The sequence below is a fragment of the Otolemur garnettii genome, unplaced genomic scaffold, assembly GCF_000181295.1.
Source record: "Otolemur garnettii isolate 467f Iridium unplaced genomic scaffold, OtoGar3 scaffold00100, whole genome shotgun sequence".
NCBI classification, from domain to species: domain Eukaryota; kingdom Metazoa; phylum Chordata; class Mammalia; order Primates; family Galagidae; genus Otolemur; species Otolemur garnettii.
This window is the reverse complement of record NW_003852495.1, coordinates 4,080,127-4,097,379: the sequence shown is the minus strand read 5'-3', so window position 1 is coordinate 4,097,379 and position 17,253 is coordinate 4,080,127. Positions and strand designations below refer to the sequence as shown.

The 17,253-nt window shown below is 40.1% G+C and overlaps 1 protein-coding gene across 2 annotated transcripts in view; it reads left to right on the top strand.

Moving 5' to 3' along the window:
• Nucleotides 1-17,253, top strand: part of ANKRD44 (ankyrin repeat domain 44) — a 195,866-nt gene that overhangs the window by 18,935 nt on the left and 159,678 nt on the right. The gene's annotated exons all lie outside the window — the stretch shown is intronic.

Here is a 17,253-nt window from a genome sequence, read left to right as displayed (position 1 = left end):
TTTAACACTAAACAGAATGTTGTCTTTCTGTGATAATTCAGAGAGCACTTCAAAATCTTACAGAGACTGTTACTATTGCTGTGTAACAAAGCACCCCAAAATTTAGTGGCATAAAACAGCCATTTGATTATGCTCATGTATTTTGTGGGTTAAGCACACGGACAGGCATAGAAGGGGAGCTTCTCTCTGTTCCACGACGTCTAGACTCAGCTGGAAACTTGTCGGCTGGGTGACTCCACAGACAGGGGCTGGAATCGTCTGGAGGTGTCTTCATGGACATGTCTGTCTGCTGCTGCTGGTGTTGGCCTAAGCACCTACACCTGGCGGCTCTGTGTGGCCAGGGCTCCTCTCAGCAAGGTAGCCCTAGGGCCTTTGGCTTCTGGCATGGCAGCTAAGGGCTCCAAAGACAAGTCATTTTGGCAGAGATCTTGAATCTCTGAATTACTAGGACAGGTAGCTGTATCACGCTGTGCTTAGTAGAATGCTGGACAAAAAGAGATTGCTCTCAGCGTGCTGCTTCTGGGGTAATCTGACTCTTACAGAAGAGCCCGGGAAAGGAGACTATCTGGATATTTTGCATTAAATCAGATGACAAAGGTCGTCTTCTCACTTTGGCTGGAAGCCAGTTGTATATTTTTCTAGTTTTTTCCACTTGCCCACACTGAGAGGTGAAGCGACCAAGCATAGTTCATGGTTTTTGGATGAGGACAGGACTGAATTATTTTAAAACATCACCTAGAAACAGATTTCCTAAGATCCTTGCCCTTAGATGCATTCTAGTGAGCTTCACTGACAAGGCAACAATACATAGTATTTCCTTTAAGTCTGGAAATTATTCTTGATATGGGTTTTGGGGAATCTTTGATGATTAGAACACACTAGTCTGAGTTAAATTGTCCAACCCTTAGATAAGATCCTTAATCTAAGGTAGGTGGATTCTATAAAGGGGAGTACAGGCATCTTAGCAAGTGTGCAAGATGATACATCAGGGGCAGTGGAATGTCCATTTCAGTCTTTCTTGAAGAGTTTTAAGATGTATGTTTTTGTGGGCATCTTATTGAATATTAAATATGATAATGTAGTAGTGTATATAGAATTTTTGAATGACAAGTTAAATAAGTAAATGTGTATATCTTCAAAAAGATTTTTTTTCTGATTGGTGGGTTGGGGGCACTGCTTAAAGGCAAATGTCTTGTCCATTTATGTCTTATAGCTAAAGCTTTTAAAACTTTAATGTAAATATACGTCACCTCAGGAACCTTGGTTTTCCTCAGCATAGTGCAAGAGTGATTGGAGTTTGGGGAATTGATTTACACTATCTAAGCTTATAAGAGACTGACTTATAAACTAAAATGCCAAATTTATTAATTTCTATTAGTTTGAAAACTACATCTGTCATTTATACGTGTTATACTTTTATTCTTGGACAAAGTGATTTCTCTCAGGATACTAAATATCACACAAGAATTGGCTTGATAAACTTGAACTACAAAAAGAAAATTTTTGGTTCCTAAAAGATATTTGCAAGAAGTCAATACAACCTAGTGGTAAGTTACTCTTGGGATGCAGTGTAAAATTTGGCTAAGAGTATGACTGATGACCAGATAGCCTGAGTGCCAGCTGTGGCTTTGCTATCTACCTGCTAGTATGACCTTTGGCTAGGTAATTAACCTCTCTGTGCCTCTGTTTCTTCATTTGTAAAATGGGGATATCATAGTTCCTACCCATTCTGAGCATTAGCCACGAAAAATGCTTAGAGCAGGCTCTGGCACATGTTAAGAACTCAATCAATGTCAGGGCTTCTTCTCTATCCTAGAAATTATTTTCTAAAGAATTTAATTTTTGTCTAGAATCAGCAAACTTTGATCCTCTAGATATATGCTTACCACGTAACATCCTCTTTTCAATATTCCTTCACTTTCATTTGATGCCTTTGTCATTTCAGTACCTGCAATGCTTACAGAACAGGGATCTTCATAATGACTGGCTCTCAAAAGCTGCCCATAAAAGTTTATGGCATTACATGTGCCTCAAAGTGTGTCTTCAGATCACAGTTTATTGGGTTCAAATTGCATTGCTTTTGGTCAAAAGCATACTTAGAAAGAAAAGTACAAATTCTCCTTGCCAACTCAAAAGCTTTGGAGTCCAGGGGGCAGTGCCAGCATGCAAAGAAAGCACTGGGAGTGGTGGGGGCTATGCTGAACTGGAGCATTCATGCCCCAGTAGAGATCTTCCAATTTAGATTTTACAAACCTCTGTGCCAGCCAAACAGATCTTTGGGCAGATTTAGGGTTCAATTTTTGAGCCCTGGTACAGTTTAAGACAGGATTTTGGAATTCACAAATATATGTTTATTGTCTCTACTAAAGTATGAGCTTAAGTAAAAAAAAAAAGTAGTGTTATTTTTCTTTGTCTCAACTTGCCAGGAATCCCTATGTTCTTTGTAAAAATTATTAGGTGATCTTTCTGTTCATGTCATAAAGTGAGTCAGATCATTTACATCATCACTATGTAGGTGATTTTTAAGTATATTACCTAAGATATGTGCAAGTTTAAAGGCTGCCACATAAAAACAGATACAGTTACTATCAAACATTTCATTCATGGTGTAGGTTTAGAGTTAGTAGCTCCTACGTATCTTATGGTAATGGTTCCACAAACTGTATTTTCTGTTTCTTGCTCCCCAGGAAAACTTGAGCAGTTGACTAATTTCTCCATTCTTCAGACATTTTCTGAGCACTGTCTCCACTCCTAGCTGCTCTAGGTGCTTGCTGGCAGGAAATCAGTGACGTCTCGTGTCACCAGCCGCTCACTGTAGGCAGTGTTGGTGTTCACTCTACCTTTCTGTCACCCCAACAAATGTTAAGTGGCTGTGGCAGCAGTTAGATTTTGGTCACTAAAGACGAGAGACTTTTCCGGTCAGCTCCTCTGTGGGTGACACCTCCCATAACGTCTGGCACGTTTCCATTTTGTTTCTCTGAGCACATACATCTCCAGTCCTGAGAACTAACTAGACAAGATGTTTACCAGGCCGGCCGGCCACCACGTAGCCCCCCTGCTCCTGTTTGGATGATGCCATCTTGGTTACCCTGGAATTTAGGTGAGACCGGTGGATGCCTGATGCTTCCCCATCTCTGTCCGCACCCTGTCCTCTCTCCCCTTTCCTCCAGCCGGCCAGGAGGGTCATGCTGGGGAAAGGGTGGGAACCTGGAGTAACTCATCACGGGCAACATTAGTTGAGCGCTAACCTTGTCGCAGGAACTGTGCCAAATGCTTTATAAGCATCATTTCATTCCATCTCACAAATCTGCACAAGGTAAATAGTATTATTATCTCCATTTTACAAAGAAACAGTGGCTTAGAAGAGAGTCCAGACATTTGCTTAAGGCCTTATGGCTCTACGTGGCTGGACCAGGGTTTGAACCAGGTCCTCATTCCTCCTGTGTGCGCTAGGATGTACTGCAGTCCTCAGAGTGGGCTAAAATCCAAGGGAGAATAAAGTAAACGGAAAAAAAAAAAGCCCAGGGAATACGGGGTAAGGGACGACTTCTGAGAGACACTGCCGGGGATGCGTGGAGAAGGCCCAGGGCTTGGCCTCTACAGGCAGACATCACAGGGGTGGAGAAACCGAGGCGGAGGCCGGCCTGATCGGGCTGAAACCCGGTGGGGTGGCAGGAAAGCCAGTGTCCTCTCTCTGGGCAAGTCTGGGACAGGCCGGACCGGCGCTGAGCATCCCGCCGCCCTCCACTGCGCATGCTCCCTCCAGATGAGCGGCGGCCTCCCTGCAGTTTCGCGGAGGAGCTCCGCTGTGACGCTCTTCTGAGCTCTTTTCAGCTCCGGGAAGTGCTGACCTGCCCGACCCCACAGTGTGGCAGCCCCTGCAGAACAGAGGGACGCCTCAGAAGGAAAGGGCTTCCGGAATCAGGCCGCGCCTGGGAACTGCAGGACACAGCAGCAGCTGCGGTTCCCTCCAGGCCACTTCAGCCCTCCCTTCCCGCACCCTTGACCTTGTGCTTCTGGAGAGGGTTCCTGCGACCCAGACGCAGCTGCTGGTGTCAGAGGCCAAGTCTCCACTGACCTGAGGAATGTGAGAAGCCCTCACTCAGCCAGGTTGGAAATTAAGTAGCTTCTCACCCTTGGAAGAGTTTTCCCACTGACTTTGGTCATAGCCCAGGGACAAGGCTGGGTGCAATTTGGGTCCCCAGCACAACTCAGCCTCTCAGGGAAATCTACCCTTCTGGGAAATTCTTCAGGAACAGAGAAGGGTGGAGAAGAGTCAGGACACCAATGTGACCCAGCTTCCTTTTCCTTTGTCCTTTATAAAGCACTTGAATGGAACCACCCCCCATCCCCCACCGCCCCGTGACCTCTTCAACTCTCTCCTTTTAAGAAGTAGTCTTCATGTTCTACATCACCAGCCCCGGGCCTGCACAGGCCTGTTAAATACCATCAGGCTGCTTCTACTTCCCAAGACTCTGTTCCAACATCTAAAGTCACCGTGTTGAGAATATTTCACCAGTAGTTTCATTTTAATGGGAGTCTCTAATCATTTCATGCACATGTCAGGGCTGGCCAGAGGCAACTAAATAAGTGCTCTAGATCTTTAATAAAAAAAAAAAAAAAACCCTCAGTGTTGGTTCCTTAATTCAACAAGCCACCAAGCTCCCAGGAACTGGCATTTGTGGACCGGCTATGAACACTAATGTTCATTTTCTAGGTCTTAACTATAGGTGAGGTCCACGGGAACCAGAGCACCACCGAGGCACAGGTGTATGGTACTGCTAAGGAACACTAGCTGAGCCTCACAGCTTCTTATTACTGCCTTTTAAGCAAGCCTGGTTTTCTCACCCACTGGTTAAGTAAGGCTCAAATCATGGCCCTAATGAGAGCAACAGAACTGATAGGAGGTCTGAAGGGCTGAGACAGGGGTCTTCAAACTTTTTAAACAGGGGGGCAATTCACTGTCCCTCAGACCGTTGGAGGGCTGGACTGCGGGCCCTGGGACCAGTCAGCTGCAAAGCAGGACAGGCAGTGGCAGCAAAAACACCCGGTGGGCCAGATAAATGTCCTAGGTGGGCTGCATGTAGCCCATGGACCGTAGTTTGAAGACGCCTGGGAGGGTTCTGAGATGGTCGAACAGCTTTGAAATGAGGCCAGGCCCTACTGGAGATAGACTGAGGGAATTGCTATTTTCAATTAATGTTAAAGGTAGGTGAGAGCCACAAAAAACTAAGGCATCTTCTCTGTCCAGACCGTTGTAGGTAATGAGTTCTCTGTCTTACCACAGACACTTGCAGGCCGCCCTGCTATATGCAGACTTTCCTTTATGGGCATAGGCTTTGAGAAGTCAAATCTAAGACAAATCAAGATAGTACTCCTGGCTTGGTGTCCGTAGCTCAGTGGTTAGGGCGCTGACCACATACACTGAGGCTGGCAGGTTCCAACTGGCCTGGGCCTGCTAAACAACAATGACAACTACAACCAAAAAATAGCCAGACATTGTGGCAAGTGCCTGTAGTCCCAGCTACTTGAAAAGCTGAAGCAAGAGAATTGCTTAAGCCCAAGAGTTTGAGGTTGCTGTGAGCTATGACGCCAGGGCACTCTACCTAGGGTGACAAAGTAAGAATCTATCTCAAAAAAAAAAAAAAAGAAAAGAAAAGAAAAGAAAAAAAGAAAGGAAAATAAGTATCAGGTTGATTTATTTGCTCAAAGTGACAACCTATACCTGGCAAAGGAAGGATTCAAAGTCGAGTTATTCTGACTCCACAGTGTGCGTGTCCCTGTACTTGGTCACATAATAGAAAAAGATTAGAGTAGGACCAAAGTCCTCTAAAGTGCTGTGAGGAGGGTGGAAGCAGATTGTTCCTTGGAGAGGAATCTTCTTTACTGGTTGGTTAATGTCCTATGTGTTGGTGTAGAAGACAAGGAATGTAGAGTTGGAAAGACTGGTGTGTGACTTAATCACTTAATTCTCTGAGTCATCCTGAACTCCTGTCCTATAAAATGGGGATAATAATACCTGCCTGATCAGTGTCCTTGAATTTTCTTAAGAGTCGGCTGATACATTATATAGAATATCACTTCGGCAACTCTATGAAGTATTAGACAAGTTACAGTTTACTGTGCAATATTTTGTCATTTGCAAAGAAACATATTCACATATCAATTATTTAAAACCCACTATATGAAGGAAATAGACAGGAAATAACACCTGGTACTTTGCTATTGATATTTGTTATTTGTAATTATTTCAGAGTAGCTCATCTTAGAGCAGACTTGTTTTGCTATTGTTATTTTTTAATAGGAAATTCTTATTTGCAAAAGGAATTTTATTTTCTTGTTTTTAAACTGCAAGTGTTTTTTTGGGGGGGGGTTGTTTGCTTGTTTTTTTTTTTTTTGTTTGTTTGTTTGTTTTTGAGACAAGTATCTCACTCTGTTGCCCAGACTGGAGTGCCATGGCCTCAGCCTAGCTCACAGCAACCTCAGATTCCTGGGTTCAAGTGATCCTCCTGTGTTAGTCTCCCAAGTAGCTGGGCCTATAGGCATTCACCACAATGCTTGGCTAATTTTATGTATTTTTATTTATTTATTATTTTAAAAAATTTATTTCAGATTAATATGAGGATATCAATGATTAGGTTACATTGTTTGCATTTGTTAGGTAAAGTTCAAGTTATTGTTGAGCCCTTCTCTCAGGCAGTGTGCCCAAAGAACATTCTTCTCAGTAAAGTATCGCAAGAATGGAAAAGCAAGTATCCAAGGTACTCAATACTAATATGAAATCAACAAATAGCTACATGCCCACACAAGAGAAAAATACAATTAAATTCAAGTGGGGGGAGAGGGGAGGAGGGGGAAAGATTAGTAAGCCCTCACCTAATAGGCATAATTTTTATATTTTTAGTAGAGATGTGGTCTTGGTCTTGCTCTTGCTTAGGCTGGTCTGGAACTCCTGAACTCAAGGGTTCCTCCCACCTGTGCCTGTCAGAATGCTTGAATTATAGGCATGAGCCACTGTATCTGGTCTAGATTGCAAGTCTTGAAACACGGTCAAACAGAGAAGAAAGTGAAGAACATCCATTCTCTGATTATTCACCCAGAGATAATCATTGTTACATCTTGGGGTCATGTGCCAATCTGGTATCCAGATAAACACGTTGGTGATTTTTTATTATGAGTATTACATGTGAACTCTGCTTCTGAAGTATCCACCTGGAAGCTGGAAAAAACTGTAAAGAGATTCTAATCATTTCAGTTAAAATGATTTTTTATGAACCACAGAAACTCTTCTATAAATTTTGTTTTGGGGGAGAGAGAGAGAGAGAGAGATGACTCATAACTAAGAATTATTGCTATGTCCAGAACAGATGTCTCTGAGAATCTCCTTTTGTGGCACACTCTATCTTTCTGTTTCGCATTTTGTAACGCTGTGTATGTGTGTGTCTTCTCTTTGATGATGGATGTGTTTAATCTAATATTAATCTGCTGTAATAGAAATCCCTCTGTCTGGAGTCAAGAGAAGAAGGTTCTTTCAGACTCTATGAAAGCAGGATCCTGTCTCTTGAATGCTGCTGTATCCTCAAGCTGGAGCACAGAGCCTGGCACGGGACAGGCCCCCAGTTAATGTTTTGTTGATTGTATGAATGAAAGTTTCCGCTACTGCCATTAACAGCCATTTGACCTTTGGACAGTCAAACTCTCAGTGCCCTTCTCATTTAAATACTTTATAATTCTAGACTTTCTCTCCTGAGATTTTGACTCTGACACTGTGTGATTATGTACCTGGTGACAATTTTTTTTTGCCATTGCTAGTTCCTTAGGGGTGTGAAAAACTAGTAGCTGCTTTTTCTTCACCCTTTTATCAATAGGAGATAGTTTTCCAGCTTATTAATTATCTGCCTCTCACATTAGACATCTATGTTTGTTGAATGAATTTGTTAATGAATTCATTAAAAGAAACCATGAGCCTGTGATGGGGCCCTAACTTGATGTCTCACTTCCCTTGTTCCCTGAAACAAAGAGCAGTTCCAATCTTTGGCTTCTTTAAATACACTTAGCAGTCAGACATTCCCACCAGGTGTTCAAGAATTATGGTTTCTTCATGAAAAACTGTTTAACAAATGCATTAAGTTTAAAGACATTGCTTCTTAATATGCTTGGGGTGCTGCACAGAGCAACTGGGAACTTTATTAGCTTTTAGGCTGTGGGGGAAGGTGATACTCCAAAGACCTGCCTGGTATGCATTAGAAGCTCCCGGGGATTGTCTTTGCAATGGGTGGATATTTATTGTTATTGTCACAATAATATTATTGTGACAGAGCACGTGTGCCTTGGCCATTTTTCCATTCTGTAAGACATAAGAACCCTTCTCTGTGTTCTGTTTCTACTGGGTCTCAAGAAACATTCCTGGCCAAATGATGGTATTAAGGCCCTATAAAACAGCACTCTGTTAGCTTTCCCAGGCAGAGAGCTCTTTAAAAAGGGCTTCTGTCACTTGGTAATCTCTAGGCAGACCAGGGGTCCTGTGGTGATCCAGTGCTGACATGTTGCAGTGTACTCAAAGGTTGGGTGGAAACCATTTACCTTCCCACTTGTACTTAATTTTCTAGGTTTATTTTCCACATCCTTAATACACATTTGTCAAAGATTTTGGTTAGAAACAAAATCCTTTTAAGGAATTTTGAAGCGAAATCTTGCTTGTGTCTGTTTTTAAAGCATGTAGACTTTAGTCCCACAGGCCATTCTTCTGCAGGAACTTTTATCTACACATGAGCAGAGCAAAACATGAGTTGCCTATAAATTAACTCCTTATTGGGTGATCAGATTTTGCCATTTCTTTTCTTGTACCCACTGAATCAATTTTGTTGCCTAGAAGTATTTTTTTTTAATTGAATGGTAACTATGTACATTAATGCACTTCCGGGGTACAGTGTGGGGTTTTCACACACAATCTGAAACACTTCCATCAAACTGGTTAACATAGCCTTCATGTCATTTTCTTAGTTATTGTGTTAAAACGTTCACATTCTACTCTTAGAAAGATTCACTTGTACCCTTGTAAGATAAACCTCAGAAGTGATCCCTCCAATCCCCCTCCCTCCACCCATTCTCCCCTCCTAGAAGTATTTTTTAACTTCCAAATATTCCCTTCTTTATATTACATAAAAGAGAGAATGTTTTATTTGCTTGCTTATTTATTTTTGAAAGAGCTTTACTGAAATATCATTGCCATACAAGAAACTCCACATATTTAAAGTAAATACATTGTGAAGTTTTAACATATGACACCATCACCACATTCGAGATAATGAACATACCCATCCCCCAAAAGCTTCCTACTGTACCTTTTAATAATCTCTGCCTCAGGCTCCTCAGGCAATCCTTGACCTGCCTTCTCTTACTGTGTATTACTTTGTATTTTCTAGAATTTTATGTAAATAGATTTATACAATACATATGTACTTTTTTTTTTTTGGCCTGTCTTCTTTCACTCAGCACAATTATTTTGATTCATCGGTGTTGTGACGTAAATCAATAGTTCATTCCTTTTAATTACTGAGTAGCGTTCCATTATGTGGAAGTTTGGCCATCCATCTGTTGATGGAAATCTGAATGACTTTCAGCTTTTGGCAACACCAATGAAGCTGTGATGAACATTCTGTGTGTAAGTTTCTGTGGACATACACTTTCATTTTTCTGGGGAAACTACCCAGGGGGAGGATACCTAGATCACATGGTGTATATTTAACTTTTTAAGAAATTGCCCAACTCTTTTCCAAAGTGGCTGTAACGTTTTCCATTTCTATTAGCAGTGAGCGTCACTATTACAGTTTTTCTATACATCTTTACCAAAACTCGATATCGTTAGTGTTTTTGATTTTAGCAATTTTCAAAGTATGTCTGTGGTTTTAACTTGCCTTCTCTAATGACTAATGGTGCTGAGCACAGTTTCATCTGCTTCTTTGCTTCTGTATTTCTCCTCGGGTGAAATGCCTATTCACATCTTCTGTCTACTTGATGATTATATTGTTCGATTTTATATTATTAACTTTTGAAGAGTTGTTCATGCGTTCCAGATAAAAGTCCTTTATCCAACATATGCTGTACAGAGATCTTCTCCCAGACTGTGGCTTGTCTTCATTCTCCTAACAGTGTTTTGAAGAGCAGACATTATTAATTTTGATGCAGTACAGTTTATCAATTTATTATAGATTATGCTTTACTGTCCTATCTAAGAAATCTGTGCCTAACCTGAGGTCATAGTATTTTTCCTATGTTTCTTTTAGATATTTTATAGTTTTATGGTATCTTTTAGTTTCATGATCCATTTTGATTTAATTTTTGCCTAGATGTCAAGCTATAGATTGAAAGTTCTCTTTTTCGGATATCAATATGTAATTGTTCCAGCACCATTTGTTGATAAGACTTTTCTTTCACCAGTGAGTTATCTTTGCCCCATAGTGTCTTGATTACCTTAGCTTTATAATTAATCTTAAAATCAGTTAGTGTTAGTTCTTCAATTTTATGCGTTTTGCCTGCTTATACTTTTTATGTACAAGAATTTTACCCGTGGATCTAGAGCAGTGATTCTCTAATGCCACAATCCTTAAATACAGTTCCTCATGTTGTGGTGACCCCCAACCATAAAATTATTTTCATTGCTACTTCATAACTGTAATTTTTGCTACTGTTATGAATCGTAATATAAATATCTGATCTTAGGTGACCCTCTGGTCTAGAGTATTTAGGGCAAGAGTGCTAATTGTAATGAAGAATAACTTTTGTTTTGTGTACTGAGGCTTGTAACTATTCAGAGTCAGAAAGAGCATAGTTTTTTACCTCTTATTAGCTTTGTGACTCTGAACAAATCACTTGTCATCTCAGAGTCTCAGGTTCCTCAACAATAAGATCAGGGTGATCATATTTACTTTGCAGCATTGTTTTCAGGGTAAATTTGAAAATAGAAAAAATTGATACCATTTTTGCAAAATATACATTATATTTTTAAAAATGCAACAAAAGTATCTAGTGCCTAGTTATGTAAGGAAGATGAAATCAGAATGTCTTTGGCATTCTCATTTTTCTTCTTTTGTCTTCATTTTAAATTCTTGTGAGTGATTCTTATTTATTTTAAGGAGTTAGAGTTTTGAGTGTTAAACTTATTTGAACATTTTTAGATATAGAACAATATGCTAGTTTCCTCATATATACGTGTTACATTCAAATGGAGGAGTTAAAAATACCAGCAGAATGATGTTGAGTGTAATTGTGTGGTGGTGGGAGCACGTGGGGGCAGGGTTTCACTGTCACCTTTGAGGCATGGAAGACTCTGGCCAAAGAAAATCCAGCTCCATGAGACAATGCATGCATGAAGGATGAATAAGGATTATAAATCTAAATGTTTCTCTTACGATGACCTGGGGAAGACATTGATTCATCTCTGTTGTGTCTAAGTGAAGGCATTACTTGAAATTTCATTAAAAGTTGAAGTAAACAATATAGAAAAACTTCACACATTGTAAGAAAAAGACTAATAACTGGGGAGCACCCATAGCTCAGTGGTTAGGGCGCTGGCCACGTGCTCCAGGGTTGGTGGGTTCAAACATGGCTTGGGCCTGCTAAACAACAACAACAACAACAACAACAACAACATAAAAATAAATAGCCAGGTGTTGTGGCAGGTGCCTGTAATCCCAGCTACCAGGTAGGCTGAGGCAAGAGAATTGCTTGAGCCCAAGAGTTTGAGGTTGCTGTGAGCTATGACACCACAGCACTCTACTGAGGGTGATGAAATGAGACTCTTGTCTCAATAAAAAAAAAACAAAAACAAAAAAACTAATAACTGAATTATGGTCAAAGGTATATGTAGTCAGTTCACAGTTAAAGAAACTAGAACATACTATGTTGGGCACATCATATTGGCAGACAGTAGTAAGGCTGATAGCATCAAATATTCACAAGAACGTTGGTTAAAGGAACTAATATGTTGCTGGTGGAAGTGTAAATTTGTAAAACTACTTTTGAAAGCTATTTGGCAATACCTAATACAATTGAATATGTATAAATCCTAAGATTCAACACTTCCTTTTCTTGGTATCTGTTCTAGAGAAATTCTCACACATATGCATAGAGAGACGTGTGCAAAGATACACACTACAATACCGTTTGTAGTGGTGATGAATTGAAAACAACCTGGTATCTCTCCCTTTCTCTCTCTCTCATGCACACACTCACTCTTACTTCAAGTTATATTCTGAACCTAAAGGTATTTTTTTTTTAAACTTGAGTTCTAAAGCAGATATAGAAAATGTTAACATTTGGGGCATACATAGGACTGTTAACTTTCTGTACTTCTCTATATTTATATGATATTAAAAACTGAAAGTAAAACGTGGACATTTTTAAAAGAAGCATGACGTTTGTTTTCACTAATTTTCTTTCCTTCCTTCTTTGCAACCTCCTGTTAATCCCCCATCTTAACACCAAGCATCCTTACAATTTTGTGTCTTATTGGATTTAAATCTATAGGATGTCTCCTTTCCTCGCATGATTTAAAGTCTCTCTAAGGTACCTATTTTGTATTCAGAATTCCTTTAGACATCTCCTTGCCTCTAGTGATCTCTGTTCAATATCACAGTAAACTTCTTAGATTGCAGGTCTCAATTATTTCCCAGCTTCTTTGATTTCAGTTGGAGTTTAGATTGACAATCGGAACTTATTTATTTCATGGGATGTGTTCTTAATATTGCTCCACCTGCCTATCTTGGTATGTAAGATATTCATACACAGGGAGGAATGTTTGTTTTAGTATATGATAGATAACTTAGAATGCAGATTAGATCATGCACTTGTAGCTGCGCATTTCCAAAGCATGGAGCCAACCATTCTTAATCTTCAAAACAGAGACTTGGGGTGCACCCTCCGTCTGCCTGTCTACACTGTATTTTTAGCTGCTGGAAGGGCCTTTCTGCTCATGTCACACTCACTTTGCATGTACGCATTTCAAGTTCCCTATTTGCTTTCATCTGCTTCTTCTTTGGTAAACAGACAACTCAGAAACTTCCTCTGCCTGATCTCTCTGTGACATATCACAAATTTAGCTTAGACTCCCGCTGCCCTGTGTGTCTTTGGCTATTCATAGAAAGGGAGGGTTTACCTTCCTTCCTTCTGGAGAAACTTGAGTCTTCTTACTTCTCATGTGTCTGAATCTGTTTTCAAAGCCCTATTTGGAATTAGAGTTAGTAGGTGATGAAAGAAGATCTTCGTTTTTGTGATACTTGGATAATCTGCTAAACCATTTCCTGTATGTGTTAATCTTACTATGTTTGTTTTGGGGTTATTTTCCCCTTTTGTATTCATGGGTGTTGTAAAGACCTGTGAAACTATTCAACTGTTGGTCCACAGAGTCCTTTGGGCACAAGATGGATACAATGACACAGAGGTTTAGCTCATCCACAAGGCTTAGTGCTCCTCTGCTCTTGTCCCAATTCCTCTATTATAATTTTGATCCAGAAACTACCTCCAAGTCAGCAAGATAAAGGCTGGGCTCTGCAACTGACCTGAAGTCTGGTCTGGGGCTTCCAAAGTCTCCAAATAAGCTGGAACCAATGAGGCCTTTAGGGAATCTTGGACTAGATGTTATTTCTCAATTCAGAAGAGTTCTTTTTATCTCTTGTCACTGTAGACTTCCTGCCCAGGCCAGTTTAGAACTGGATGGGTTTGGGGAAAGTATTCACTAAGACATATCTTATTGCATTTGGTATTTTCTTATTTTTTAAATTTCAAATTAATAAGATGAGTACAGATGAGTAGGTTATATTGTTTGCATTTTTTAGGTAACATTTGGTATTTTTCACAGGTCATTCAACATCATAAACATCATGATCTGCCACTTCCACGTTGTTGTTTTTATTCTAATGTCCTAAATTTGGACACTGGTAATTGGACAGTAAGTTTCGTTAGGGTGAGAGGACTAGCTATTTTAAACTTTATATGCCTAAGACCTATCCCAATGTCTGGCATATAATAGATTCTTAATAAATGTCTGTCTAGAAAACAGGGCTGCATAGACAGTTGTAAAACCTATGTTGAAGTCACTGTATTTATTTCTTCGTTCTCCTGTCCTTCCTTTTTAACTCTTCCAGTCTTCATCTCTCTTAGGCCACAGTTTTAGGTGATTTCTAGCACCACATTTTGGTATTGTTTCCTATAATACTGCCTTCATATTTCCTCCCCCCCCAAATTTTATTTTTCAGAAGTAGTGGTTTTCCCCCACCTTTAAGCTTTGTGTCTCATGTCTTAGCTACTGTAAACATCCTGGCTGATTTCCATCTGATCCTTCTATTATCTTAAGTTCTCACTGGTGGTTATGTCTGCTGATCTTGCTTATGGTGTAGTTTCCACATGAGTGTGGTGGCTTAGGCTTGTGAGTCCATTTTCTATGGAGACATTATCTGTGAGTATCCCAGGTTGTCTGGATTGAGGACATATTTCTCCAGTTGGGTTTTATTTCCATTTCTAGGCACCCAAGAGGAATCATTGCTCTAGAATTAGCTTTTATGGCTATTTTCAACTTGGAAGTTCTTGGCCTGAATAGATTATTATGAATTTGAAATCCCCAGCCACAAGAGGGCAGACTCTAGGGGTGCAAGTGCTCAGGGGAGACATTTTTATTCCCCCACCAAGAGCCTGGGACAAGGCATCTGTTTGCTGTCTGCCTATGTGAGTTTTTGGCTTTTTTTTTTTTGAGACAGATTCGTAAACTATGTTGCCTTGGGTAGAGTGCTGTGGCGTCACAGCTCCCAGCAACCTCAAACTCTTGGGTGTAAGCAATTCTCTTGCCTTAGCCTCCCAAGTAGCTGAGACTACAAGCACCTGCCACAACGCCCAGCTGTTTTTTGTTGTGGTTGTCATTGTTGTTTAGCTGAACTAGGCAGGGTTCGAACCTGCCAGCCAGTATACGTGGCTGGCGCCGAGCTGTATTTGGCTTTTTTTTTAAAGCCCACAATTTCACTTTAGGAGTCTTTCTTTAAGACCACTTCAAGGGTCTTTCTTTGTATGAAGGTTTCAATTCCAGTTCTCTTTGTCACCTCCCATCCTCTAGCAAGTGGTATGTCCTAAGCCCCTGGTGTGTTGACATGTAATTGACTTGTAAGTAGAAGCCCGTGTGTTTCCAGCTTCGGCTGTGGACTCTCCATTTCCAGCCCCTTTCTATTTACTTTCTTAGAAGCTCATTCAAGAGGATGTTTACTGTATGTTTGTCACATCCCCCCCAGGATTTCTTAGGAATTAGTGTGGAAACACTAACTTTTAAGATGATATTCTATAATTACTAGGTAGATTTGTTTCTTCTTCTAGACACTCCAAGGATGTAATTTTTACTGATATTCTCACATGATTTTCTTTCCTCCAGAGTTGTCACTCTTCTACCGTCGCATCTCCTACTCTGTTGGTTTAGCTTATGGCAAAGGACAGTGGCTTTTACTAAGGCAGAGAACAGACTGCAACCTCCAGGCTGATTTCACTGAATTGAGCATATCGATTACTGTGGGTTTGTCATTCACCCTTTAACTTGCTTCTTAATTTAACTTGTACATGGTTTTGCCTCTTTGGAGAACTAAAGGAAGAGGACTGCTGTCTGAATACAGGTCTTCTCTTCTGTTACCTTCTGTACCATGTCACCGAAGGAGAGTATCAATGGGCATAGTTGTCCTGGAAACTACCAGAAACCTTTAAATACATACTTACAGGAACACTGGGATTTATAATCAAGAATTTTTATAATATGATCTCATAGAACACACCCTTCTTATATTATAGACACTTTGGATTGAACAAGCTGAATCAGCAAAGAGAACCATGTAATAACAGGCAACCAGATTTGCAAGGCAGGGAAGGATATTGGAGTTTTCTGGGTTTTTTTATTTGAAGCCAAGGTCTTAACTAGAGCATGGACTTTGCTTCAGGTCAAATGAAGTCATAATTCAGGCTGGAATAGTCCTTACTTAAATCACTTAGGCGAGGTTTAATTTATTGAACTAAATCCTGGAACTAATTCAATTTCCATATGAACATATAATTACATAATTTTTTATTGAAAATCCCAAGGGAAATTTTTAAGTAGACCTAGTGAAAATTTAAAGGTAATACGAGGCTAAAATAGAAAATGTCTGTAGGGATATCAATAGAAGAAATAGAGATATAGAACATTTGCGAAAGTCTGATCTCAGTTTTTTGAATAGTTCACTGCACAAATTAGTACCCTTGATTCTCAAATAAGCAAACATGTTTTCAAACATTGAATCTTTATTTTTAAAGATAGGGTGATGTAGCTATAACAGAGCTGATCATGGTTGTATGTCCTACTGAATTTTCCAAGGCATGCCATTATTTCATAGCTGCATGACTTCATTTTCCACTTGTCCACGGTAATTGCCTACAGCCATACACAGACAATATAAAGTTTCCAGCTAATACAAACGGCTCTTTTTATCCACTTAATGTTATTTCATCACTTCATAAAACCCATTTACCAGACCTAACAAATAGAGTGGTTTAAAGATCAATTCTTGTTATGTCCCCTGCCTGCCATCTGTCTTATCTTTTAGTAAGTTATGAAATGCCTAAAAGCAGTAGTGTAAATGAGTCAGAGAAAGAGCAGAGGGCCTGCATCATCAGAAAATAGAATAACGTCCTGGGGCTAATGAAGGGTTGTTAGGTCAATTGTATAATCAAGATAATAGGAATGAAGAGTAAAATCAATAGTGAATCCAAGAATCTCGAAACTAACATCCAGGCTAGTTTTTGGAAAAACCTTAAAGACAGCATACAGGCTTTGGTCACCATTGCTAAGAGTAGTCAACGGGAGTTTGTGGAAGAGTTCACACACACAGAGTAGTTCCGTTCAGCCAATTATGCTGAGCACTAGTATGTTGATACTATGGGAAAGGGGAGAAAGAGTTGTTCTTCACCCAAGGGACTTTTCAGTCTTGGAGAGAAAATATCACACAGCCATCTATGCTGGGGACAGTGATAGATATGCATGGATCACAGCTGTGTGCACTTGCTTCCTGCTTGCTGAGGGCTTTACTTGTTTACATTATCTTGGTTTCTCTTATCAGTCCTCTAAAGTAGATATTATTAGCTCCAACTTATAGATTAGGAAGCAATATTTTCTCCCTTGCATATTACTATGCTGCCTCATAGCAAAGCATATTAAATGCCTTGCCAAGGACACAGATTGGAGTCTGACAG